A 27,852-nucleotide genomic window follows, 5' to 3' on the forward strand; every position below is an offset into this window, starting at 1 on the left:
TATGCACCCTTCTGCACAGTTTCGACATGGCGACGAATATGTTTAGCGCTGACAATGCCATTATCAGCATGACGATTACAGTCATTTACATGCTGGAGCACACGCTAAACACTATTCGGAGTCAGGGGGTGGGACAACAGGAAGGGGAGGAACTACAGGAGGATTCATATGCGCAAGACACAACAACATCACCAAGGTCCAGACGTTCATCATCACCAACGCGGCAGGCATGGGACCATGGGGGACAGGGATCAACAAGGGCGCATGGTAGCAGGCGAGATGTTGAGGAAGGTGCAGGAGGACATGAAGATATGGAGGACGAACTGTCCATGGACATGGAAGACTCAGCTGATGAGGGGGACCTTGGTCAAATTTAAGTTGAAAGAGGTTGGGGGGAGATGACAGAGGAAGAAAGAACGGTTAGCACCTCTATGCCACAAACACAGCGTGGACTTGGTCCGCATGGCTGCGCAAGACACATGAGTGCCTTCTTGTTGCACTACCTCCAACATGACCCTCGTATTGTCAAAATTAGAAGTGATGATGACTACTGGCTTGCCACACTATTAGATCCCCGGGACAAGTCCAAATTTTGTGACATAATTCCACCCATAGAAAGGGACGCACGTATGCAGGAGTATCAGCAGAAGCTGTTACTCGATCTTAGCTCGGCTTTTCCACCAAACAACCGTGCAGGTGAAGGGAGTGATTCTCCCAGTTGTAACTTGACAAACATGGGACGGCCTCGTCATCTTCAACAGTCTACCCGTACCAGTAGGACCGTATCTGGTGCTGGTAACAGCAATTTTATGGAATCTTTTCATAATTTTTTTAGACCCTCCTTTGCAAGGCCACCAGAGACATCAAGTGTGTCACATAGTCAACGGATGGAGAGGATGATACAGGAGTATCTCCAAATGAACATCGATGCAATGACTTTGCAAATGGAGCCTTGCTCCTTTTGTGCTTCAAATCTAGAAAAATGTCAAGAGCTCTCCAGTTACGCCTTGAAGATTTTGTCGTGTCCAGCTGCCAGCGTTGTCTCTGAACGTGTCTTCAGTGCTGCTGGGTGTGTGCTGACAGATAAGCGCACGCGTCTGTCCAGTGACAATGTGGACAGACTGACGTTCATCAAAATGAACAAGTCATGGATCCAGAAGGAATTTACTACCCCTGTGTCATCCTGGGGAGAGTAAATGCTTGTGGATTTGGAATGTGCTTGATGCAAATCAAAACATCCTGTTTGCAACTAGGGCACAAGTCCTGCCACTGATGGGGTGTCTGTGTGCCCAATTTGGGGAAAAAAGGTAGACTCCGCTTGGAGTAACCCTTGCTTGCTGTGTTTTTTAAAAATGATACAAGATGAACAGATCTGAAGGCAAGATGAAGGCAACATCATGTCTCCGCCTGCACTTTTCTCACAAACCTGCATTTTTCCAGGGACACCCTACTCAACACCGTCTACAGACAGCAGCCAGATCTCTGTCCCTCAGATGTGGTCAAATAAAAGGCCACTTACTGCGACCCATGACAAAGCTAAGTGGTTGACTCTATCCCTCTGTAAGCTGTTGGCTACCGAAATGCTGCCTTTACGCGTAGTGGACACACAGGATTTTACAGACCTTATGTCTGTCGCTGTGCCCCAGTACCAGATGCCCAATCACCACTGCTTCTCCAAGAAAAGCATGCCCGCGCTACACCAGCATGTCGCACACAACATCACCACTTCCTTGAGAAAATCTGTGTGCGACAGGGTGCATTTCAACACAGATACTTGGACCAGTAAGCATAGACAGGGTCATTACATGTCACTGACTGGGCACTGGCAAACTATGGTGAGAGATGGAGAAGGGTCTGCTGTACAAGTCTTGCCGTCCCCACGAGTTGTTTCAATCCTTGTTCTGTATGTAGAAGTTAATACACTGCTTCTGCCTCTTCAACCTCGTGTGGGTCCTCTACCTTGGCGCAAACCCTGTGTGGTCAGGCCACCCTTCCTTGCAACTGCGCACAAGGACTACCACACACCTCCTTACTATGCTGGCAGCAGAGCTCAATGCCATCAGGCGGTCAAAGTTTTACTTTGAAATGTATGGGAAATGTGAGTCACACCGCTATTACAGAGAATAGTAGTCAGGCAGGGTCAAAACATTAATTGAGGAACAGGAACAGAATGGGACGGCCAGGAAAGAATCAGAAAACAAGCAGAGGTGAAATGCGTATCGGCCAACAAGGTACATAAACAGCAAGCAGGAAAAGTAGTCAGGTAACAAGCACACAAAATCATAAAACTGAACTGGGGGTAAAATTAACCAGAGGTTCATAGCTATGTCTGGCAGTGGTCTGCAGACAGGATGGGCATAAAAAAGGGTGTGGTGTCTTCCCATTGGTTGTAGCTGAATGATGGTATTTCATCTGTGAGATACCCACCAGCTACATTCAGCCAGAGATTCTGCATCTGTCAAGGTAATGCAGCCCAGTGGGTGAGCATAACCTGCGTCCACCTGCGCCGCTGGCATCGACTACTCTCCCATCATCAGCACTATTCATGAAAGGAACACGTTGTCACCTGGCGACCGGAGTACAAATTGACGGAGCGGACTCCGTTGGTGACTTAACAGCCGTGTGCGGCAATGATGCAAACCTGGCTGCGGGCCATCCTCAGGGCAATGTGACACACGTGCCTTTTAGGGCTCACGTGTTGAACCGAATTCGCCAGCAATTTTTAAAACACCATCACGGCCTACATGGCCTTGTGCAGTGGGCACGCTCGCTATGTGCTCACTTCCATCGTGCGCACACAGCAGCTCAACAACTTTCATCACTCCGGAAGTCTTAGGGTCTGGCAGTTAAACGCCGTAAATGCGATGTTTCGACACGCAGGAATTGGAATCTGCACATGTTGCAGCGTGTGTGGCAGCACCGCAGAGCCCTGCTGAAATACGGTAAGACATATAGCCTGGGATAACTTGATCCAGAGGTGGTGCAGATCACGCTGCTGGAGTGGTGTCAGATCAAGGACCTATGCACCCTGCTACACAGTTTTGAAATGTCGACGAAGATGTTTAGCACTGGCAATGTCATTCTCAGCGTGACAATTCTGGTCATCTACATGATGGAGCACACTGTAATTATTATTCGGAGTCAGGTGTTGGGACAAGAGGAAGGGGAGGAAGTACAGGAGGAGTCATATGCGGAAGGGATAACAAGATCTACGAGGTCCAGATGGTCAGCGGCACCTATGCGGCAGTCATGGTGAGGGAGAGGGATTAACAAGGGCGCATAGTATCAGCAAAAAGTGTTGATGAAAGTGCAGGAGCCCATGAAGAAATGGAGGACGAACTGGCGATGGGCATGGAAGACTCAGCAGATGAGTGAGAGCTTGCTCACATTTCGGTTGTGCGAGGTTGGGGGGAGAGGGCAGAGGAAGGATGCACGATTCTCACCTCTCTGCCACCAACACACCAAGGACTTGGTCCTCCTGGATGCACAAGACACATGAGCGCCTTCTTGCTGCACTACCTACATGACCCTCGGATTGTATGAATTTGAACTAATCCTGAATACTGGGTTGCCACACTGTTAGATCCCCGGTACAAGACAAAATTTGGCGAACTAATTCCTGCCATAGAAATAGACGCACGTATACAGGAGTATCTGCAGAATGTGGTACGCAATCTTAGATCTACTTGTCCACTAAACACCAGTGCTGCACAGAGTGAATCTCAACGCTTTGTCATGGATAGGAGGAAATGGTCTTTTACTTGTCCACATCGGAGGGACCGAGGGATGGCTGCTGTGCTGAGATGGCGTTGAGTACGGTGTCCCTGCACAGTTGCATTTTTGGTCATATCCCAAAATGAGTTGAAAAAGGACAGATGCTGTTGGAAAGGGGAACAGGTGTGTTGGAAAGGGGAAAAAAGTTTTGGTCCGTGGATTTGGTGGTTAAGCAACTGTAACATTTGCTGAAGAAACAACATCTGTTACAGTGGGACTGGCAGATTTGGATAAAGTGGTATATAATCTGTGACCGCTATATAACGAAAATTAATAAGAAAAGAAAGAGAAAGGTATATATCCCCATCAGCAGTCAGTGTCCACCGTGCTCCCAGTTGGAAAAGGAGAGGTTGGCAACTTGAAGGTTTGGTGGAGGATACAGAGCTGTGTGGCTATGAAACTAATAGTAGCCTGAACCGAGTTAGACGCCATTCGGATCTGGAGACTGTGAGCCCTGTTAGCGTCACAGGGTCCACATGCCCACCCAGCCCAGGAACTCCCTGTTAACAACACAGGGGCCATTGAGTACGCTGACCGTGTGCGTAGGGGCCACACCTGTGGACAGCAGGCGCATCAGCAGCAGCAGGCCTGTTAATGCCACTGGGCTGCACAAGCAGGACTGTTAGGACAGGAGCTGGTCTTAACCGTTCTGCGTTACCAACTGTGGTGGTGGCCTGCATCCACCACCCGATCCCTGCCTACCTCTGGCCTAAAGCCGCAATGGGTTCAACACATGGAGGTGTGCTCTTTCGGAGCATAATAGAAGACTGCGCACCTCCTTGTTGGCTCCAGCCCCTTTTATAACCTGGGTCCGCCCCAAACCAGGGTGAACCACAATGCACCTCCTGGAGACAAAAGTAGAGTGACACGTCATGAGTGGCATAACTAGCGTCCTATTTGGAAACGCAACTTCAATGATGACCTCATGGCTGCCATGACCCAAACACCTCACCAGTCATCGTCTGAGCATCAATAATGCGGTGACAAGTCATAGGTGTGGGCCTCTGCAAGCCATTTGGGAGTACACCTGATGCCCTGTGGTCTATATGGGACCCCCACATCAGGGCCAGGGCCAAAGAGTTCATTACCGGACCTAGTCTCTGATGCAGGAAGTGCCTGAGCATGCTCAGTAGCATGAAATACAGTCTCTGAAAAAAGACTATCAGCTTTAGCATGGTGTCTATGCCCAAAACAGGACTTATACCCGGCACGGAATGCAAGCACCTGTGCAAAGAGGCTTTTCACAATTAGTGTGGGAGCATGCGCTGTATCCCGAAATGAAAACTTAGCGTCAGGAATGGCACAGTCAGGCTGAGCATACTCACTAGGCGAAACACTGTAATTATGCTGCAGCTGGGGTACATTGGCACACGCATGCGCACTAGCTGCCTCTCCACACTTAGACGTGGAGGGGAAATTTGTCTTGGAGATGCTGTCTATGAACAGAAGGAAAAGCTAAAGGAAGCCTGACTTTCTATCCCTCCGAATTATGAAATGCAGCAATGAATTCCATGAGTTTGCTATAACATTAGCGTAGCAAAATGTGCATGAGGGTGTGATGTAGAGGTGCTAGAAATAGCTTGTCACCAGTGGGGCACTAATGGAATACAACAGCCAGTTCTATGATGCCACAAAATGGCAGTATTTTGTGCTATCATTATAGCTTATTAAAAACAGAGCACGAGGTTGTCATGCAGAGGTGCTGCACATAGATTTGCAGTAGTGTGAATTGACAAAAGTACAATAGCCACGTTTAGGATACAACTAGGTACAGTGAGTGTTTGCTAGTATAATGGCTGAGTTTAAAAAAGTTTGAGTGTGCAATGCAGGCAGACGTGCTGCAAATAACGTTCCAATACTGTGAATTGACAAAAGTACAATAGCCACGTTTAGGATACAACTAGGTACAGTGAGTGTTTGCTAGTATAATGGCTGAGTTTAAAAAAGTTTGAGTGTGCAATGCAGGCAGACGTCCTGCAAATAACGTTCCAATACTGTGAATTGACAAAAGTACAATAGCCACGTTTAGGATACAACTAGGTACAGTGAGTGTTTGCTAGTATAATGGCTGAGTTTAAAAAAGTTTGAGTGTGCAATGCAGGCAGACGTGCTGCAAATAACGTTCCAATACTGTGAATTGACAAAAGTACAATAGCCACGTTTAGGATACAACTAGGTACAGTGAGTGTTTGCTAGTATAATGGCTGAGTTTAAAAAAGTTTGAGTGTGCAATGCAGGCAGACGTCCTGCAAATAACGTTCCAATACTGTGAATTGACAAAAGTACAATAGCCACGTTTAGGATACAACTAGGTACAGTGAGTGTTTGCTAGTATAATGGCTGAGTTTAAAAAAGTTTGAGTGTGCAATGCAGGCAGACGTGCTGCAAATAACGTTCCAATACTGTGAATTGACAAAAGTACAATAGCCACGTTTAGGATACAACTAGGTACAGTGAGTGTTTGCTAGTATAATGGCTGAGTTTAAAAAAGTTTGAGTGTGCAAGGCAGGCAGATGTCCTGCAAATAACGTTCCAATACTGTGAATTGACAAAAGTACAATAGCCACGTTTAGGATACAACTAGGTACAGTGAGTGTTTGCTAGTATAATGGCTGAGTTTAAAAAAGTTTGAGTGTGCAATGCAGGCAGACGTGCTGCTAATAACGTTCCAATACTGTGAATTGACAAAAGTACAATAGCCACGTTTAGGATACAACTAGGTACAGTGAGTGTTTGCTAGTATAATGGCTGAGTTTAAAAAAGTTTGAGTGTGCAATGCAAGCAGATGTCCTGTAAATAACGTTCCAATACTGTGAATTGACAAAAGTACAATAGCCACGTTTAGGATACAACTAGGTACAGTGAGTGTTTGCTAGTATAATGGCTGAGTTTAAAAAAGTTTGAGTGTGCAAGGCAGGCAGATGTCCTGCAAATAACGTTCCAATACTGTGAATTGACAAAAGTACAATAGCCACGTTTAGGATACAACTAGGTACAGTGAGTGTTTGCTAGTATAATGGCTGAGTTTAAAAAAGTTTGAGTGTGCAATGCAGGCAGACGTGCTGCAAATAACGTTCCAATACTGTGAATTGACAAAAGTACAATAGCCACGTTTAGGATACAACTAGGTACAGTGAGTGTTTGCTAGTATAATGGCTGAGTTTAAAAAAGTTTGAGTGTGCAATGCAGGCAGACGTGCTGCAAATAACGTTCCAATACTGTGAATTGACAAAAGTACAATAGCCACGTTTAGGATACAACTAGGTACAGTGAGTGTTTGCTAGTATAATGGCTGAGTTTAAAAAAGTTTGAGTGTGCAAGGCAGGCAGATGTCCTGCAAATAACGTTCCAATACTGTGAATTGACAAAAGTACAATAGCCACGTTTAGGATACAACTAGGTACAGTGAGTGTTTGCTAGTATAATGGCTGAGTAAAAAAAAGTTTGAGTGTGCAATGCAGGCAGACGTGCTGCAAATATCGTTCCAATACTGTGAATTGACAAAAGTACAATAGCCACGTTTAGGATACAACTAGGTACAGTGAGTGTTTGCTAGTATAATGGCTGAGTTTAAAAAAGTTTGAGTGTGCAATGCAGGCAGACGTCCTGCAAATAACGTTCCAATACTGTGAATTGACAAAAGTACAATAGCCACGTTTAGGATACAACTAGGTACAGTGAGTGTTTGCTAGTATAATGGCTGAGTTTAAAAAAGTTTGAGTGTGCAAGGCAGGCAGATGTCCTGCAAATAACGTTCCAATACTGTGAATTGACAAAAGTACAATAGCCACGTTTACGATACAACTAGGTACAGTGAGTGTTTGCTAGTATAATGGCTGAGTTTAAAAAAGTTTGAGTGTGCAATGCAGGCAGACGTGCTGCAAATAACGTTCCAATACTGTGAATTGACAAAAGTACAATAGCCACGTTTAGGATACAACTAGGTACAGTGAGTGTTTGCTAGTATAATGGCTGAGTTTAAAAAAGTTTGAGTGTGCAATGCAGGCAGACGTGCTGCAAATAACGTTCCAATACTGTGAATTGACAAAAGTACAATAGCCACGTTTAGGATACAACTAGGTACAGTGAGTGTTTGCTAGTATAATGGCTGAGTTTAAAAAAGTTTGAGTGTGCAATGCAGGCAGATGTCCTGCAAATAACGTTCCAATACTGTGAATTGACAAAAGTACAATAGCCACGTTTAGGATACAACTAGGTACAGTGAGTGTTTGCTAGTATAATGGCTGAGTTTAAAAAAGTTTGAGTGTGCAATGCAGGCAGACGTGCTGCAAATAACGTTCCAATACTGTGAATTGACAAAAGTACAATAGCCACGTTTAGGATACAACTAGGTACAGTGAGTGTTTGCTAGTATAATGGCTGAGTTTAAAAAAGTTTGAGTGTGCAATGCAGGCAGACGTCCTGCAAATAACGTTCCAATACTGTGAATTGACAAAAGTACAATAGCCACGTTTAGGATACAACTAGGTACAGTGAGTGTTTGCTAGTATAATGGCTGAGTTTAAAAAAGTTTGAGTGTGCAAGGCAGGCAGATGTCCTGCAAATAACGTTCCAATACTGTGAATTGACAAAAGTACAATAGCCACGTTTACGATACAACTAGGTACAGTGAGTGTTTGCTAGTATAATGGCTGAGTTTAAAAATGTTTGAGTGTGCAATGCAGGCAGACGTGCTGCAAATAACGTTCCAATACTGTGAATTGACAAAAGTACAATAGCCACGTTTAGGATACAACTAGGTACAGTGAGTGTTTGCTAGTATAATGGCTGAGTTTAAAAAAGTTTGAGTGTGCAATGCAGGCAGATGTCCTGCAAATAACGTTCCAATACTGTGAATTGACAAAAGTACAATAGCCACGTTTAGGATACAACTAGGTACAGTGAGTGTTTGCTAGTATAATGGCTGAGTTTAAAAAAGTTTGAGTGTGCAATGCAGGCAGACGTGCTGCAAATAACGTTCCAATACTGTGAATTGACAAAAGTACAATAGCCACGTTTAGGATACAACTAGGTACAGTGAGTGTTTGCTAGTATAATGGCTGAGTTTAAAAAAGTTTGAGTGTGCAATGCAGGCAGACGTGCTGCAAATAACGTTCCAATACTGTGAATTGACAAAAGTACAATAGCCACGTTTAGGATACAACTAGGTACAGTGAGTGTTTGCTAGTATAATGGCTGAGTTTAAAAAAGTTTGAGTGTGCAAGGCAGGCAGACGTCCTGCAAATAACGTTCCAATACTGTGAATTGACAAAAGTACAATAGCCACGTTTAGGATACAACTAGGTACAGTGAGTGTTTGCTAGTATAATGGCTGAGTTTAAAAAAGTTTGAGTGTGCAATGCAGGCAGACGTGCTGCAAATAACGTTCCAATACTGTGAATTGACAAAAGTACAATAGCCACGTTTAGGATACAACTAGGTACAGTGAGTGTTTGCTAGTATAATGGCTGAGTTTAAAAAAGTTTGAGTGTGCAATGCAGGCAGACGTCCTGCAAATAACGTTCCAATACTGTGAATTGACAAAAGTACAATAGCCACGTTTAGGATACAACTAGGTACAGTGAGTGTTTGCTAGTATAATGGCTGAGTTTAAAAAAGTTTGAGTGTGCAAGGCAGGCAGATGTCCTGCAAATAACGTTCCAATACTGTGAATTGACAAAAGTACAATAGCCACGTTTAGGATACAACTAGGTACAGTGAGTGTTTGCTAGTATAATGGCTGAGTTTAAAAAAGTTTGAGTGTGCAATGCAGGCAGATGTCCTGCAAATAACGTTCCAATACTGTGAATTGACAAAAGTACAATAGCCACGTTTAGGATACAACTAGGTACAGTGAGTGTTTGCTAGTATAATGGCTGAGTTTAAAAAAGTTTGAGTGTGCAAGGCAGGCAGATGTCCTGCAAATAACGTTCCAATACTGTGAATTGACAAAAGTACAATAGCCACGTTTAGGATACAACTAGGTACAGTGAGTGTTTGCTAGTATAATGGCTGAGTTTAAAAAAGTTTGAGTGTGCAATGCAGGCAGATGTCCTGCAAATAACGTTCCAATACTGTGAATTGACAAAAGTACAATAGCCACGTTTAGGATACAACTAGGTACAGTGAGTGTTTGCTAGTATAATGGCTGAGTTTAAAAAAGTTAGAGTGTGCAATGCAGGCAGATGTCATGCAAATAACGTTCCAATACTGTGAATTGACAAAAGTCCAATAGCCACGTATAGGATGCCACTAGGTACACTGAGTGTTTGCTAGTATAATGGCTTCGTTATAATTAGTTGGTGTGTGCAACGCAGGCAGATGCGCTCTGCAAATGTCTTGGCACTAGTGGGACTATAGCAAAGTCCAATAGCCACGTATAGGATGCCACTAGGTACACTGAGTGTTTGCTAGTAAAATTGCTTAGTTTAAAAAAGTTGTAGTGTGCAATGCAGGCAGACGTGCTCTGCAAATGTCTTTGCACTAGTGGGACTATAGCAAAGTCCAATAGCCACGTATAGGATGCCACTAGGTACACTGAGTGTTTGCTAGTAAAATTGCTTAGTTTAAAAAAGTTGTAGTGTGCAATGCAGGCAGACGTGCTCTGCAAATGTCTTTGCACTAGTGGGACTATAGCAAAGTCCAATAGCCACGTATAGGATGCCACTAGGTACACTGAGTGTTTGCTAGTAAAATTGCTTAGTTTAAAAAACTTGGAGTGTGCAATGCAGGCAGATGTGCTCTGCTAATGTCTTTGCACTAGTGGGACTATAGCAAAGTCCAATAGCCACGTTTAGGATGCCACTAGGTACACTGAGTGTTTGCTAGTAAAATTGATTAGTTTAAAAAAGTTGTAGTGTGCAATGCAGGCAGACGTGCTCTGCAAATGTCTTTGCACTAGTGGGACTATAGCAAAGTCCAATAGCCACGTATAGGATGCCACTAGGTACACTGAGTGTTTGCTAGTAAAATTGCTTAGTTTAAAAAAGTTGTAGTGTGCAATGCAGGCAGACGTGCTCTGCAAATGTCTTTGCACTAGTGGGACTATAGCAAAGTCCAATAGCCACGTATAGGATGCCACTAGGTACACTGAGTGTTTGCTAGTAAAATTGCTTAGTTTAAAAAACTTGGAGTGTGCAATGCAGGCAGACGTGCTCTGCTAATGTCTTTGCACTAGTGGGACTATAGCAAAGTCCAATAGCCACGTTTAGGATGCCACTAGGTACACTGAGTGTTTGCTAGTATAATGGCTTACTTAGAATGAGTTGGAGTGTGCAGAGGACAAGAGGGTACAGTGGCAGGATTGTGGTGCTCTGGGTAGAGGAATGGAAGCCTGCCTTTCTATTCCCTCCTAATGGTGAAATGCAGGGAGGAAATCCCTGACCTGGGCTACACAGACGCTGTTGCTGTTTGCAGGACCTGTCACTTATGGCTCTCTGACCCTGCCGCTTTGAGCCCTTAAAAGGACTGCTAGAATGTGCTCTCCCTAAGCTGTCTAACGCTGTGTATGCAGCGCATACAGTTGTATCGGCTATAGGACTCAGGAGGACGGAGCTGCGACACTGATGTCTGACACCAAAGACGCAGAAGGCAGATAATGGCGTTCGTGAAGAAAATGTCCGGTTTTATAATGCAGGGACATGTGACATGCAGATCCTATCACACATGCCGTTGCTTCTCTGGCTCAAAGTCCACTTAGGTGTGTGTGTGTCTGTGATTGGCTGACATGCTGGCCCGCCCCACAAGATGCGCGCGCTTAGGGAAGGAAGACAAGAAAAAAAAAAAAAAAAATGGCGATCGCCATTATAGAAACAGCAGTGATCTGAAGGCGCTGTTCACGCACACTATACACTGAAATGTGATAATAGTTTGATTCACAGAGTGACTTACACTATTACAGCAGAAACCAAGCTAGGATTTAGCTGTTTTTTGGCTGCTAGAACCGTTCTCGAACGTTTCTAGAACTATCGAGCTTTTGCAAAAAGCTCGAGTTCTAGTTCGATCTAGAACATGCCCCAAAATCACTCGAGCCGCGAACTGGAGAACCACGAACCACGAACCGCGCTCAACTCTAGTCCAGACATTCATCATCACCATGGCGGCAGGCATGGAACCATGGGGGACAGGGATCAACAAGGGCGCATGGTAGTAGGCGAAATGTTGAGGAAGGTGCAGGAGAACATGAAGAAATGGAGGACGAACTGTCCATGGACATGGAAGACTCAGCGGATGAGGGAGACCTTGGTCAAATTTCAGTTGAAAGAGGTTGGGGGGAGATGTCAGAGGAAGAAAGAACGGTTAGCACCTCTATTCCACAAACACAGCGTGGACGTGGTCCGCATGGCTTTGCAAGACACATGAGCGCCTTCTTGCTGCACTACCTCAAACATGACCCTCGTATTGTCAAAATTAGAAGTGATGATGACTACTGGCTTGCCACACTATTAGATCCCCGGTATAAGTCCAAATTTTTTGACATAATTCAAGCCATAGAAAGGGACGCACGTATGCAGAAGTATCAGCAAAAGCTGTTACTCGATCTTAACTCGGCTTTTCCACCAAACACCCGTGGTGCACGGAGTGAATCTCCCGGTTGTAACTTGACAAACATGGGACGGTCTCGTCATCTTCAACAGTGTACCCGTACCAGCAGCACCGTATCTGGTGCTGGTAACAGCAATTTTATTGAATCTTTTCATAATTTTTTTAGACCATCCTTTGCAAGGCCACCAGAGACAACAAGTCTGACACATAGTCAATGGCTGGAGAGGATGATACAGGAGTATCTCCAAATGAACATCGATGCCATGACTTTGCAAATGGAGCCTTGCTCATTTTGGGCTTCAAATCCTGAAAAATGGCCAGAGCTCTCCACTTATGCCTTGGAGATCTTGTCGTGTCCATCTGCCAGCGTTGCCTCTGAACGTGTCATCAGTGCTGCTGGGTGAGTGCTGACAGATAAGTGCATGCGTCCGACCAGTGACAATGTGGACAGACTAACGTTCATCAAAATGAACAAGTCATGGATCTACAAGGAATTTACTACCCCTGTGTCATCCTGGGGAGAGTAAATGCTGGTGGATTTGGAATGTGCTTGATGCAAATCTACCTGTGAAGTGTACAACTGGGACACAAGCGCTGCCACTGAAGGGGTGGGTGTCTGTGTGGCCCAATTTTTTGAAAAAAGGGAAACTCCGCTTGCAGTAACCCTTGCTTGCAGTGTTTCTAACAATGATCCAAGATGAACAGATCTGGGATCAGCAAAAGCTTTGCTACCTACCCCGGTGCCATCCTGGGGACGGTTAAGGATGGCGTATTTTTGAATGTGCTTGATGCAAATCTACCTCTGAAGTGTACAACTGGGGCACAAGTGCTGCCCCTGAAGGGGTGTCTGTATGGCCCAATTTTTGGAAAAAAGGGAGACTCCACTTTGAGTCACCTTGCGGTGTTTTACATCATTTTAGAAGGGCATGCCATGCCTATATCTGTGTCTTCTCCTCTTTTTCCTCATCAAGCTGTTTAGTTTTCGCATGAGTATTTGTCCTTGTCACTTTCCCATGTATTTGTGTTGTGTTGTGAGTTGTTTGTCACCTTTTGGACACCTTTGAGGGTGTTTTCTAGGTGTTTTTATGTGTTTGTGATTGCCTCCCATTGTTTCCTATGGGTTCGAGAGGTTCGCCGAACCGAACTCGAACCAGACCTCGGTTCGGCGAACCGAGCTCGAGCAGAACCGCGAATAGTTCGCTCATCTCTAATAAAAACACATTATACATATACACATACAGTTAATAAACATTGCCATTACACTTACAGGTCCCCGCAACGCGTCCTGCACTCAGTCTCCCACAGCTTTTCCTTCCGATAATCGCTCTGTCCTCCTGGTAACCTGCACTGATGATAGGACCTTCCGTGACGTCGTCATAGCATGTGACCAGTCACGTGTCTATTATGTCATTGGCTACAGACTGGTCACATGGCTAGACATCATGCTAGGTCCTCTCAATGCATCTCTCCGGTACACGGTAGTCGTTTGTGCATCTTCGTGTACCGGCGAGATGCTCTGGCACATAGTCGGCTTCCCCGTTCCTGCATGTAGGTGTTCTTTACAGAGTCAGCCCACATGCAGGGACTGGCTTGCACAGCCGGTGAATTGCAGCACCGGGAATCACGTGATCGGAGTACCGTTGCTATAGTAACCCGCCTGTCAGATTACTTTGGCAACGGTGGCAGCGGTGACATCACCACTTAAACGGACTTTACACACTACGACATTGCTAAAGTGATCTCGTTGGGGTCACGGAATTTGTGACGCACATCCGGTCTCTTTAGCGATGCTGTTGCGTGTGACACCTATGAGCGATTTTGCATTGTAGCAAAAACGTGCAAAATCGCTCATCGGTGACATGGGGGTCCATTCTCAAATATCGTTACTGCAGCAGTAACGAAGTTGTTCCTCGTTCCTGCAGCAGCACACATTGCTCCGTGTGACAACGCTGGAACGAGGAAGCTTTCCTTACCTGCCTCCCGGCCACAATGCAGAAGGAAGGAGGTGGGCGGAATGTTACGTCCCGCTCATCTCCGCCCCTTCGATCCCATTGGGCGGCGGTTCAGTGACGCTGCTGTGACGTTGCTGTGACGCTGAACGAACCACCCCCTTAGAAAGGAGGCGGCTCGCCGGTCACAGCGACGTCGCAGGGAAGGTAAGTAGTGTGACGGGTCCGGGCGATGTTGTGCGACACGGGCAGAGATTTTCCCGTGTTGCACAACTGATGGGGGCGGGTACGCACGCTGGCGATATCGGTACTGATATCGCAGTATGTAAAGCGGCCTTTACAACCCGCAGCCTCTCCTCAATCACTGAGTGATTAGACTGCACGGTAGCAGCAGCGTCTTACTCCCATGCAGTGCTGTCTGATGTAGCAGAGCTGCATGGGTTGAAGGAGAAAGAAGACAGAAGACCATGATCGCGTAGGGTTAAGAGGGAGTAATAAACATGGAGTCTCTAAGTGTGTCTGTGTATTTATTTCTATTAAAGTATTTTTTCTCTGTGTGGTGTCTTTTTTTAACCCTTTATTGGAGATTCTTAATGGCCAGGTCAAACTTGCCTGACATTAAGAATCTCTGGCTTAATACTAGCTAGTAAAACAAAGCTAGTATTAACTCATTATTACCCAGCGAGCCACCCGTCCCCAGGGCAGCTGGAAGAGTTGGATACAGCGCCAGATGATGGCGCTTCTATGAAAGCGCCATTTTCTGTGGCGGCTGCGGACTTCAATTTGCAGCAGAGGAGCCCGGAAAGCTTAGATTAACCCGTGCTGCGGATTCCAATCCCCAGCTGCGTAGTTGAACCTGGCTGAATACAAAAAGGGGGCGAAGCCCATGTCATTTTTTTTTTTTTTAATTATTTCATGAAAGTCATGAAATAATTAAAAAAAGGGCTTCTCTATTTTTTTAGTTCCCAGCCGGGTACAAATAGGCAGCTGGGGGTTGGGGGGCAGCCATACCTGCCTGCTGTACCTGGCTAGCACACACAAATTTGGCAAAGCCCACGTAATTTTTTTGGTGGGCAAAAAACTCCTGCATACAGTCCTGGATGGAGTATGCTGAGCCTTGTAGTTCTGCAGCTGCTGTCTGCTCTACCGCATACACTAGTGGATAAAGTATGCTGAGCCTTGCAGTTCTGCTCCCCCTGCCTCTCCCTCCAGCATACAGTCCTGGATGGAGTATGCTGAGCCTTGTAGTTCTGCAGCTGCTGTCTTCTCTCCTCCATAAAGACAGACAGCAGACAGCAGCTGCAGAACTACAGGGCTCAGTATACTCCATCCAGGACTGTATGCAGGAGTATTTTGCCCCCCCCAAAAAATTACGTGGGCTTCGCCATGTTTTTCTATGCTAGCCAGGTACATCAGGCAGCTATGGGCTGCCCCCAACCTCCAGCTGCCTATTTGTACCTGGCTGAGAACCAAAAATATAGGGAAGCCTTTTTTTTTTAATTATTTCATGAATTTCATGAAATAATTACAAAAAAATGACGTGGGATTCGCCCAATTTTTGTGTCCAGCCAGGTACAACTACGCAGCTGGGGATTTGAATCCTCAGCGCATGGTGCCCAAGCTTTCTGGGCACCCTGCTGTGAATTGCAGTCCATAAAAGCGCCATCTTCTGGCGCTGTATCCAACTCTTCTGTGGCTCGCTGGGTAATACTGGGGTTAAGGCTAGCTGTATATTATCAACTGGCCCTAAGCCCGAAATTCATGGTGTCACGCCATTATTAGACATGGCCACCATAAATTTCTTGTACAGATAAAAAAAAAACACAACACACAGAAAAATATTTTTATTAGAAATAAAACACAACACAATTAGTGACTCCATCTTTATTGAAATAAAGAACCCCCCTCTGCAGTAATGCTGGGTCAAGGGTCCAATCCGGATCCAATATCATCTGATCGGTTTGCTGGAAGGCAAAGCGATCAGATGATGTGTCAGGTTCAAGGGCCTGAATCACATAAATGTCTTTTATACAATCAGCTGATGCATCAGTGCAAAAAAAACCCCCAAAAAACGACACACTTCTGTGCAGACTCCTGTCCGACAGCAGCAGCTGATAGTTTAGCCGGCCGGGCGGTAAAAAGCTGGCCTCACTGCTCAACTTATAGTGCCAGCTGATTCCGTCAGGTGACCGCATCAGCTGATCATCGCCAGGTCTGAGAGAGAGAAAAGAGAGAGAAAATAGAGAGAGAAAAGAGAGAGAAAAGAGAGAGAAAAAAAGAGAGAAAAGAGAGAAAAGAGAAGAGAGAGAGGGAGAGAGAGGAGAGAGAGAAGAGAGATGGAGAGAAAAGAGAGAGATGAGAGAAGAGAGAGAGGAGAGAGCAATGCAGCCTCATTCCGTGAAATGTTCCGATTTTAGAGATGTGTCCCGCGGTTTCACAGCTGATGTCCAGCTCTTCCCCTCAGTGCATAATTAAATTAAATTATAATTATAAATAAATAATAATTTAAATTCTTTACCAGCACGGCCAGGACTTGAACTTGTGAACTAACTCTGCTTAAACACTAGCTCTGTCCATTGAGCCACTGCCTCTAATGAAAAGCATAGCAAGATTTGGTAATCTTGACCTCTATATTGCAGTAGAGAATTCAGAAGCAGATTGTTCAGCTGCGAGTATGGATGGATGGATGGTGAAAGGAGAAAACACTGGCACCATTCAGTGAGCTAACCGCTCAATCATCCTATTTCAGGTTTACACACGCATTATATGGCTTGTAGATTTCCTTGCATTCTGGCCACAGTGCTCATTTCAATATAACAGTGAAAGGAGGAAACACTGGCACCATTCAGTGAGCTAACTGTTCAATCTTCCTATTTCAGGTTTATGCACGCATTATATGGCTTGTAAATGTCCTTGCTTTCTGCACACGGTGCTCATTCCAATAAACAGTGAAAGGAGGAAACATTGGCACCATTCAGCGAGCTAACTGCTCAATCTTCCTATTTCAGGTTTATGCACGCATTATATGGCTTGTAAATTTCCTTGCATTCTGGCTATGGTGCTCATTCCAATGAAAGGCCACGCCTTTCCCCCTGACCTGATGGTTGAATAAAACATCATTTTTACCGCATATTTGGTGAGTGCCTTCCGTCTCTTTTCACAGGGACTGGATGGATAGATGGATGGATGGATGGAGGGATGGATGGAGGGATGGATGGAGGGATGGATGGATAAAGGGATGAATGGATGGAGGGATGAATGGATGGAGAGATGGAGGGATGGAGAGATGGAGGGATGGATGGAGGGAGGAATGGAGTGATAGATGAATGGATGGATGGATGGATGGATGGATATAGGAATGGATGGAGGGATGGAGGGATAGAGGGATGGATGGAGGGCTAGAGGGATGGATGGAGGGATGGAGGGATGGATGGAGAGAGGGATGAAGGGAGGGATGAATGGATGGAGGGAGGGATGAATGGAGGGAGGGAGGGATAGAGGGATAGAGGGAGGGATGAATGGAGGGAGGGAGGGATGGAGGGATAGAGGGAGGGATGGAGGGAGGGATGGATGAATGGATGGAGGGATGGAGGGAGGGATGGAGGGGTGGATGGATGGATGGGAGGGCAAACACCGGCACTACCGCACTCATCACCGCACACCCGTAGGCACTACAACTCCCATCATCACCGCACACATGCAGGCACTATGTCACTCATCATCCTCACACACACGCAGGCACTATGGCACTAATCATCCTCGCACACATGCAGGCACTACAACCCCTCATCATCACCGCACACATGCAGGCACTACGGTGCTCATCATCCTTACACACACGCAGGCACTACGGCACTCATCATCCTCGCACACACGCATGCAATACGGCACTCATCATCCTCGCAAACACGCAGGCACTACAACCCCCATCATCACCGCACACGCAGGCATTATCTCAATGACGTCTCCGCTGACAACGCGGCTCACGTCAATTGCTCCGTGGATCTGACACAGAGCGCTCGTGTTCTACGGCGCTCCTGTCATCTTCATGTAGATGAGCTGGATGCGTCGCGGGACCTCTGTGGATTACACTGGACCTGGAGGGGTATTTGGGGATTTTAATAAAATGGTGAAAGAGGGTGTTTTTTGTCTTTTATTCCAAATAAAGGATTTTTCGTTGTGTGTGTTTATTTACTTTCACTTACAGGTTAATCATGGAAGGTATCTCGGGGAGACGCCTGCCATGAATAACTCCTTATTACACCGATTGCCATCGCACCAGGGCAATTTGGGATGAGCTGGGGTGAGTAACAGGACTGTCACATCTAATGGATGCGGCAATTCCGGGTGGCTGCTGGGTGATATTGTTAGGGTGGTGGGCTCCCCATAACGTGGCGATCTCCATCCTGACAATACCATCCTCCAGCCATGTGGCTTTATCCTGGCTGGTATCAAAATTGGGGGGAACTGCAGTTTTTTTTTTATTTATTTATTTATTTTACTGCACGATATAGACCCGCCCGCCGGTGGCTGTGATTGGTTGCAGTGAGACAGCTGTCACTCATCGTGGGGGCGTGTCTGACTGCAACCAATCATGGGCGACGACGGGCGGGGAAAGCAGGGAATACCAGATTGAATAATGAAGCGGCAGCCATTTTCAAAAGGGGAAAAGGCACCGGAGCTTTGTGAGAGCCGTGCAGCGCCTCACCCGTGATTGGTGAGTAGGAAAGAGAGAGGGATTGTGCTGGGGATGCAGGACGCATTGCAAATACACAACGTGCGCACATAGCCTTACTGTGAAAAGCCACGCTTTTGGTGATAGAACCGTTATCGAACGTTAACTTGAACTGCCCAACTTGAAGCACATCGTTCGAGTTCGTTGAACGACTCGAACACCGCCCAAAAAAACTCGAATTTTAAATTGGCGAACCGTTCGAATCAAACATCGCTCAACTCTAATTATTACATAATAAAGAAAACAATTACAGGCTTGGGGACATTATTACAGGACAGGGACCATTATAACAGGACGAGGGACATTATTAAAGGATATTTTAACATCATGGGGTTCAAAATTACTGTATGGATCTAAAACATTGTAAAACAATATAACAGTATGAATTTGCAAAAAATTACAATTGCATAATTGTTTTTTGGGCTTTTTATTTATTATGTTCACTATAATGTAAAACTGACCAGGCAACATGATTTCTTAGGTCAGTACAACTTTGTAGATACTAAACATGTATAGTTTTATTTTATCCAAGTGATGAAACAAATTCAGAAATTTGCCAAAAAAAATGAATTGCGCTTTTATCGCAATTTTCCGAGACTCTTATCACTTTGATTTTTCAGTATATGGGGCTGTATGAAGGCTAAGTTATTGAATCTTGAGCTGACATTTTTTATTAATACCATATTTGAGTAATATTAAAAAAATGCTGATCAAAAAGTCATTCAGGAAAATAATGTCATCACTGAAAACGCTATTGCATCCAGCAATGGTCGAGGCCTGTCATTAATTTATTTTCTATCTTTGGTTCATTGTGCTGACTGTTTGAGACCCCATCAGAGGCCTCCAACACACTCACGTGTAAATCACGCACGTTCCGAGAGACACGTATTTACCCTGCGTGTTGCGTGTAGGTAAGTACGTGTCTCTGGTACGAGCGGGCCACATGTGTTCTCCGCATGCTATCTGTGATAACATACAGAGAACAGGTTATTTACATACTCACGTGGTCCTTGCTGCTGTCCATGGTGCTGATCTTCTGTCTCCAGCCCTGCCGTCTCCCCGCTGCTACTGCTGCCAGCCGCAGTGAAGTGAATATTAAATGAGTATAATGAGCGGTGGTCGGCAGCAAGTGACAGCAGCGGCAGAGACAGGAGGGCAGAAGAAGGTGAGTTAAGGTTTTTTTTTTTCTATGACACGTGTGTTTTCTCCGGTGCGTGTCACACGGGACCGCATCCACACTACACCCATGTGGTACGGGTGTGGGCCGTGTGACACCCGTGATGCTGGAGAAAACGTGGACATGTCAGCGTGTAGAAAAACGCACACACGTACAAATGCACACGGACACACGTTCCGTGTGGTTTTACGTGGTGTGCCTGCTACAATAGGTTAGCATTGCTGAAAGTGTCTCTGTGCCGCCGGTACGTGTAAAGAATGGCAAATACGTGCCGGCGGCACGGATGTGTGTCGCAGGCCTTATAGACAGGGGAGGTGGGAGGAAGAGGGAGGAGTTAGGACAGAAAAAGACATTCTGCTGCAAGTTCTCCTGAAAGGACAATTATACTTTTAAATCACCTTTTGTACGAGGCAAAGGAGTTTGTAAAGTATATTTTACCTCAGCAGCAACAGTGCAAATATGCGTTAAATACCGCCACACAGTGATCAGGCAAAATATTACCATCACATAGTGACCAAATACTACAATACTGATCATTAATAAAAACCACAATACTAATAAAACTAATCTTACCACCAGTACCATTACACACAGTAGCTCTGAAAGTATTATATTGTAAGTGTACAGGTAATATTGTGATTACCAGTGTTATTATATACAAAAACTCTGTATATAGTACACTGTGTGCAGAATTATTAGGCAAGTTGTATTTTAGAGTATTTTTTTTTATTATTGATCAACAACTATGTTCTCAATCAACCCAAAAGACTCAGAAATATCAAAGCTTAATATTTTTGGAAGTTGGATTGGTTTTTTTTAGATTTGGCTATCTTAGGAGGATATCTGTTTGAGCAGGTAACTATTACTGTGAAGAATTATTAGGCAACTAACCAAAAAACCAAATATATTCCCATCTCACTTGTTTATTTTCACCAGGTAAACCAATATAACTGCACAAAATTTAGAAATAAACTTTCTTGACATGCAAATGCAAAACCCCAAAAAATTAGTGACCAATATAGCCACCTTTCTCAACAGCATACCATCCATAGATTCTGTCAGTTGCTTGATCTGTTTACGATCAACATTGCATGCAGCAGCCACCACAGCCTCCCAGACGCTGTTCCGAGAGGTGTACTGTTTTCCCTCCCTGTAGAGATCACATTTTAAGAGGGACCACAGGCTCTCTATGGGGTTCAGATCAGGGGAACAAGGGGGCCATGTCATTATTTTTTCATCTTTTAGATCTTTACTGGCCAGCTATGCTGTGGAGTAGTTGGATACATGTGATGTAGCATTGTCCTGCATGAAAATCATGTTTTCCTTGAACGAGACCGACGTCTTCCTGTACCATTGCTTGAAGAAGTTGTCTTCCAGAAACTGGCAGTAGGTCTGGGAGTTGAGCTTCACTCCATCCTCAACCTGAAAAGGTCCCACAAGTTCATCTATGATGATTCCAGCCCATACCAGTACCCCACCTCCAAATTGCTGGCGTCTGAGTCAGAGTGGAGATCTCTGCCCTTTACTGATCCAGCCTCTGGCCCATCCATCTGGCCCATCAAGAGTCACTCATTTCATCAGTCTATAAAACCTTTGAAAAATCAGTCTTAAGATATTTCTTGGCCCAGTCTTGACCTTATATCTTATGTTTCTTGTTCAAAGGTGGTCATTTTTCAGCCTTCCTTACCTTGGCCATGTCCCTGAGTATGGCACACTGTCACGCTTCCCGGTCCCCGTGCCCTGCTCTCCGGTCCCCGTGGCCTGCTCCCCGCTTCCCGGCGGTGTCCCCGACTCACCACTCCGGTCCCGGTCTCCTCTTCCTCGCCTGCGCCCTCCATGCGTCCAGCTCCCCGCTCCCGGTGCTCCTCAGCGACGTGGGACACCCTGCCGGGCACCCCTGCTTCCTCTGCACCGCTCCCTGGACTGGCTTCTGGCACACGGGCCTCGCGCTTGCGGGCGCGCGCGCGGTCATTGACCCTTTCTTAAAGGGCCAGCACCTTCAAACAGGAAATTGCATAGACAGGTACAGGGTATATTAGGATTCTCCTTCCTGGTGGGCGGGGCCTGTTCTACGTGTTTAGTAAGCTAGGAGTTCAGGTCCCCGTATTGCTTTGCCCTGTATTAACCCTGTTTGTCTCGCAGAGCCTGTCCTGCCACGCCAGCCGCTCCGAACCACGTCCATTCCAGTACCCTGACGGTGACTTCGGCGGATGTTCCACCACCTCTGCAGCTCCTCCAGTCTCCAGTCCCTGGCTCCGTTGGGTGACCCGTCCCATCGCTCAGCAGGTTCCGGATCCCGCCTGACCCTTCAACCCGGCCTTGGACCCTGAGCCTCGTCACCCGGACTACCGTCCAGAACTCCGTGTGTTCAGCAACATCCACCTTTTCAGCTCCCCTACGGACTGTCTGGCTACCAAGAGTGCTTCGGCTGCCGTGCATCAAGACCCTCTGGTGGGGTGACCGGCCTGGCTGCCTCCTCAGGGGAAACCGGTGTATGGTCCAGAGTTTCCACCACCCGGACGTAACACACACCTTGTGCCTTTTGATACTAGAGTACTGTTGCAGCTCTGAAATATGGCCAAACTGGTGTCAAATGGCATCTTGGCAGCTTCACGCTTGATTTTCCTCAATTCATGGGCAGTTTTTTTGCGCCTTTTTTGCCCAACACATTTCTTGCGACCCTGTTGGCTTTTTACCATGAAACACTTGATTGTTGGGTGATCACGCTTCAAAAGTTTGGCAATTTCAAGACTACTGCATCCCTCTGCAAGACATCTCACAATTTTGGACTTTTCAGAGCAAGCCAAATCTCTCTTCTGACCCATTTTGCCAAAGGAAAGGAAGCTGCCTAATAATTAAGCACACCTTATATAGGGTGTTGATGTCAACCCATCCTCATTACAGAGATGCATATCACCTGATTTACTTAATTGATAGTTGGCTCTCAAGCCTATACAGCTTGGAGTAGGACATGTATAAAAAGTATCATGTGATCAAAATACTCATTTGCATAATAATTCTGCACACAGTGTATATAGAGTATAGTGTACAGGTTATACAGATCACTGGTCAAATATTACACTGGAACTATTTGTATAGTGTCAACATACAGACAAAACTGGTGATATTATACACTTGAGCACTTTATTTAGTGTCAGTGTACAGGTAATACAATGATTGCATTATACCCAGGAGCTCTTTATATACTATATAGTGTATTGTGTAAGTGTACAGGCAATATTGTGACTTACCAAAGACGTCACTAATGGAAGTCATTCATCTAAACTTTTCTTTTTCATCCAGAGCAAACCGTGCCCAATTCTTCCAGCCAGACTCGTCTCGGCCGAAAGTGACACACAGCCATCAAGGTGGAGGTGGAGGGATGTGTATGCTGCCAACGTTCTTTTGAATGATCACTTCAGCTGCTTCAGGTATTAGCGGTTAAACTGGTTTATTATAAACCGATTTATTATGAACTCCTTACACTTAGACTATTTCTGCAGCTTACTATTTGTTTATAAGTGGTGTTCCTAATGCATGGCCAGTGTTAAACGCACAGGACTTTGACTTTGTATTGCTTTTTGCAACATATCACAATTGGGTCAATATTTGCTGGCCCCATATATATATGCCTTTATGTGTGCTTTCCACCTAGGACCATTTGCATTAATGGAACATTGTGATATTTAATTCAATATAATGCATTTGTTGAAAAAAGAGAAAAAAATGTGTTTGACGTGGTACCGGTCACATTAAACAAGAAAAAAAAAAAAAATGCCCGCCTGTGCTAAGCTGCAGTAAATAATTTTTGAATAAATTGTGATCCTATCTTCAGTATTTATTATACCTAGGCTCCTCTATTCAACATTGTCCAAGATCATGCAGATCCCGGATATTTTTGAGGGTTTTTTTTTTTTTTCCCCACTGTATGGTATATATATTTAAATATAATTGTCAGGGGTGTGTATGATTAGGTAATACCGATTGATACCTTGCAGCTATATAAAAAATATATTGAAAATATTGTCTGGCATGCATTTCAGTTCCTCAAGGAAGTGTTTCTGTTTGTGATGTTTGTTTACTTTGTATCATTAAAATCTTATTAAAAATATTTTTCGCATGAATCTCTTGTTCCCATTGTTTGATTTAATAATGGTTTGTTGAAAAAAATCATAGAACCTTCCCTTTAACTTTATGTGTGGATATTCCGGCAGCCAATCACGGCACAGAAAACATACACAACGTTCAGACACAAGGAATTGTGGCATTGGCTGCCTAAGTCACATGTGCTTCTGTGACGCCCTGGCCCCGCCAGGTGGTCACAGAGAAACAGTACACCCCACACAACACCGTCCCACATCAGGTACCATCAGATAAAAACCCTAGTCACCCCCCCAGGGTAGGAAGGACACACCAGTGGGCGGGAACAGGCAGATTGGGAGCGCCCACCTAGGGGTCTTGAGGATCCGGGGGTGGGAACCAGAAGAAGTGAAGGGAGAAGTGAAGTGAGAAGTAAAGTGAGAAGTGGAGTCAAGGCTGAGCCTAGTGAAGGGTAGCCAGGGTAGTGACCCTGGTCTACTGGCTAGGTGGCAAGTAGTGAACCATGTCCAAAGGCGACAGAAGCCAGTTCACGGGAAATCCAAAGTGGACCGGGTCTAGAAACCGTGCACAGGCGGGGTACCTGGACCCTAGTTAGAAGACGGTTGCAAGCCCCTTCTCTAATTAAACAGGCCGGGGACAAGGTTCCAGATGTTGTTCCAGTGTTTTAGCCCAGATAGAGTAAAACAGCAGCCCACCGTGGGGAATAGGGTATCCGCAACAACCCACTGAGATCTCACAGGTCAATTTTTACGGGCACATCTCCCAACCAAAACAGAACCGGGAGAGGACTTCCCCATTCCACACGATGTTGTCCAAAGGAAAAGAAAAGTACACAGTGCCAGAGGAAAGGACATTGGTACACCAGACGGGTGTGGGAACAGTAAACACCCATAAGCGGCAGCCGGCTGCTGACACCTTGCTTTACCAGCGAACTTGTGTGCAATGATTTAATCGTGAGTACACCAACAACCTCTGGTCCGGCCCGGTGCACCACCACCGCCAGCCATCATCATCCGTGTTCTGGACACTGAGCCCCGGGGCATTCACCTCTACCAATGGAGGGGTCAAACACCTAGCTGCCACTCCATCGCCCCCGAGTGCTCCCCAACAGCAGTGGTGGTACTCCACCTTACCACACACCGTGGGTGGCATCACAAACTATCTACAACAATCCCCTGTACATATTACATCCCCTTTTTTTTATTTGAGTGTTCACACGACTCCGGGTCCGGAGGTCCCTCGAGCCACTGCGGATCCGAGCAGCTCGGCTGCTGACTTGGGGGCGGCACACAGCACACGACACACTTCAACATATAAAATTTGGACATGCGGCGTCAGTGCCATTTTGTAATTGCTACAGCTTAGGGACGGTGCTGCCACTGCTGGTGAAATACAGTTAGCTTAGTTAGTGGGTTTAGTGTTAGGTAGTTAAGATAGATAGGAGGGCAATCATGTAGAATAGAGAAGTGCAGGGGCATGCAGTGTAGGAAACACTGCGTGCCACAAATTGGTATTTCATCATGTAGTGATTGCATGAGCACAGAGAATATTGCTGGCACCAGAGCTATGTATATATATATATATATATATATATATATATATACAGTACAAACCAAAATTTTGGACACACCTTCTCATTCAAAGAGTTTTCTTTATTTTCATGACTCTAAAAAGTGTAGATTCACATTGAAGACATCAAAACTACGAATGAAAACATGTGGAATGAAATACTTAAAAAAGTGTGAAACAACTGAAAATATGTCTTATATTCTAGGTTCTTCAAAGTAGCCACCTTTTGCTTTGATTGCTACTTTGCACACTCTTGGCATTCTCTTGATGTGCTTCAAGAGGTAGTCACCGGAAATGGTTTTCCAACAATCTTGAAGGAGTTCCCAGAGATGCTTAGCACTTGTTGGCCCTTTTGCTTTCACTCTGCGGTCCAGCTCACACCAAACCATGTCGATTGGGTTCAGGTCTGGTGACTGTGGAGGCCAGGTCATCTGGCATAGCACCCCATCACTCTCCTTCTTAATCAAATAGCCCTTACACAGCCTGGAGGTGTGTTTGGGGCTATTGTCCTGTTGAAAAATAAATGATGGTCCAACTATATGCAAACCGGATTGATGAAATAGCATGCCGCTGCAAGATGCTGTGGAAGCCATGCTGGTTTAGTATGCCTTTAATTTTGAATAAATGTCCAACAGTGTCACCAGCAAAGCACCCCCACACCGTCACACCTCCTCCTCCATGCTTCACGGTGGGAACCACACATGTAGAGTCCATCCGTTTGTTAAGGACAAGATTATGAACTATTAGGAGTATATATGAAGATATCCAAAAGCCAGGATTTAAGATGCTGTTTCAGACTGCGTACCCCACCTAGTTCTGCATTTGGACATAAGACTCAGACAGTCTGGGCTATTCATGTGATGAGTGAATCATGCTGACAATGCTTAATATAAATGAGGAAGCAAGCACATTACAGTATATTGTATATCACAGAATAAGCTGTTCTACTTTATCCAATAGGAAACGTGTTACGTATTATTGGCTGCTAGCCAATAAGTCCGTTTAAATGTATTCTCACTTCCTGATTAAATCAGTCTTACTTTCTATTCATATCCGAGTACATCTCTGGTGTGTGTGAAAGAGAGTGGTATGCATGCTACCACAAGTGACTCATAATTTGGACTGCAGACAGTTTAAGAGGGATGCATGACTAGATTGCATCAAAGTAAATTTATGGCCAACATTAACAGTGGCGCCCAACGAACCTTAGGACGGAGCTCTGGATGGCGGACGGCCGTGCTGACACCTTGATTCGAACGGCAACTGCACGAGAGGGGAGATGGGCACTCCATATGCAGGTGAGAACATTTGTCTAATCTCACCTTGTAAACCTCATGCGTGTACTTGCATTTCGAAAGGGGGGTTGGGCTGTTCCAGTCTAGACACCTAATGACCACCATCTCGCATGAGATAAGCCGTCCTAAGAGATCCCACACCAAGGTGGTCAGGTTCACCTTAAGCTGTCTGTATAAATGTAATTCTAAATCACATAATGTAATGTGGTTTTGGGTTTTTTTCTGCTCTTTGGAGAAAGCAGAAGTTTTAAGTTTCGTTTTTCTCTGAGTTAAAGGTAGAGGAAAATGAGGAAGTTGTTATATACGCTGGTTATATATATATATATATATATATATATATATATATATATGGACATATATATGTTTATATCTGCAGGTGAGATCAGCCACCTGGATGGTGTATATATAGTGTCCTTATTGTTATGTCATTGTGTTTACCTATGTCTACTTGTTGAAATGTCTGTTTATTTGCAGCAGGTGGAGTGCTTGCTGGCTTACGAGAAACGGGAAGTTCTGTTTTGTTCAGATACGGCAGAAAAAGGGGAAGTGTCACGATAATGTATAGAGCTGTCTTTTGAGTGAAAGAAGAAGAAAAAAAAAAAAAAACGAGCAGCTTTACTTTGAGGTTAACTGTTTATGTATACTGCTGTGTACACTGCGAGATACACTGGTGTGTGACGTGTCCGGTCGATAGTCAGAAGTTGATAA

The 27,852-nt window shown here is 45.2% G+C and overlaps 1 protein-coding gene across 1 annotated transcript in view; it reads right to left on the bottom strand.

Annotated features, from left to right (window-relative positions):
- Positions 1 to 23,459, bottom strand: part of LOC142309853 (pulmonary surfactant-associated protein D-like) — a 90,383-nt gene extending 66,924 nt beyond the window's left edge. Inside the window, exon 1 of the mRNA XM_075347310.1 lies at positions 23,431 to 23,459. The gene's annotated coding sequence lies outside the window, so the exon portion shown is untranslated. The remainder of the gene's footprint in view (positions 1 to 23,430) is intronic.
- Positions 23,460 to 27,852: the final 4,393 nt, after the last annotated feature.

Source organism: Anomaloglossus baeobatrachus, chromosome 5 (assembly GCF_048569485.1).
Source record: "Anomaloglossus baeobatrachus isolate aAnoBae1 chromosome 5, aAnoBae1.hap1, whole genome shotgun sequence".
Taxonomy (NCBI): domain Eukaryota; kingdom Metazoa; phylum Chordata; class Amphibia; order Anura; family Aromobatidae; genus Anomaloglossus; species Anomaloglossus baeobatrachus.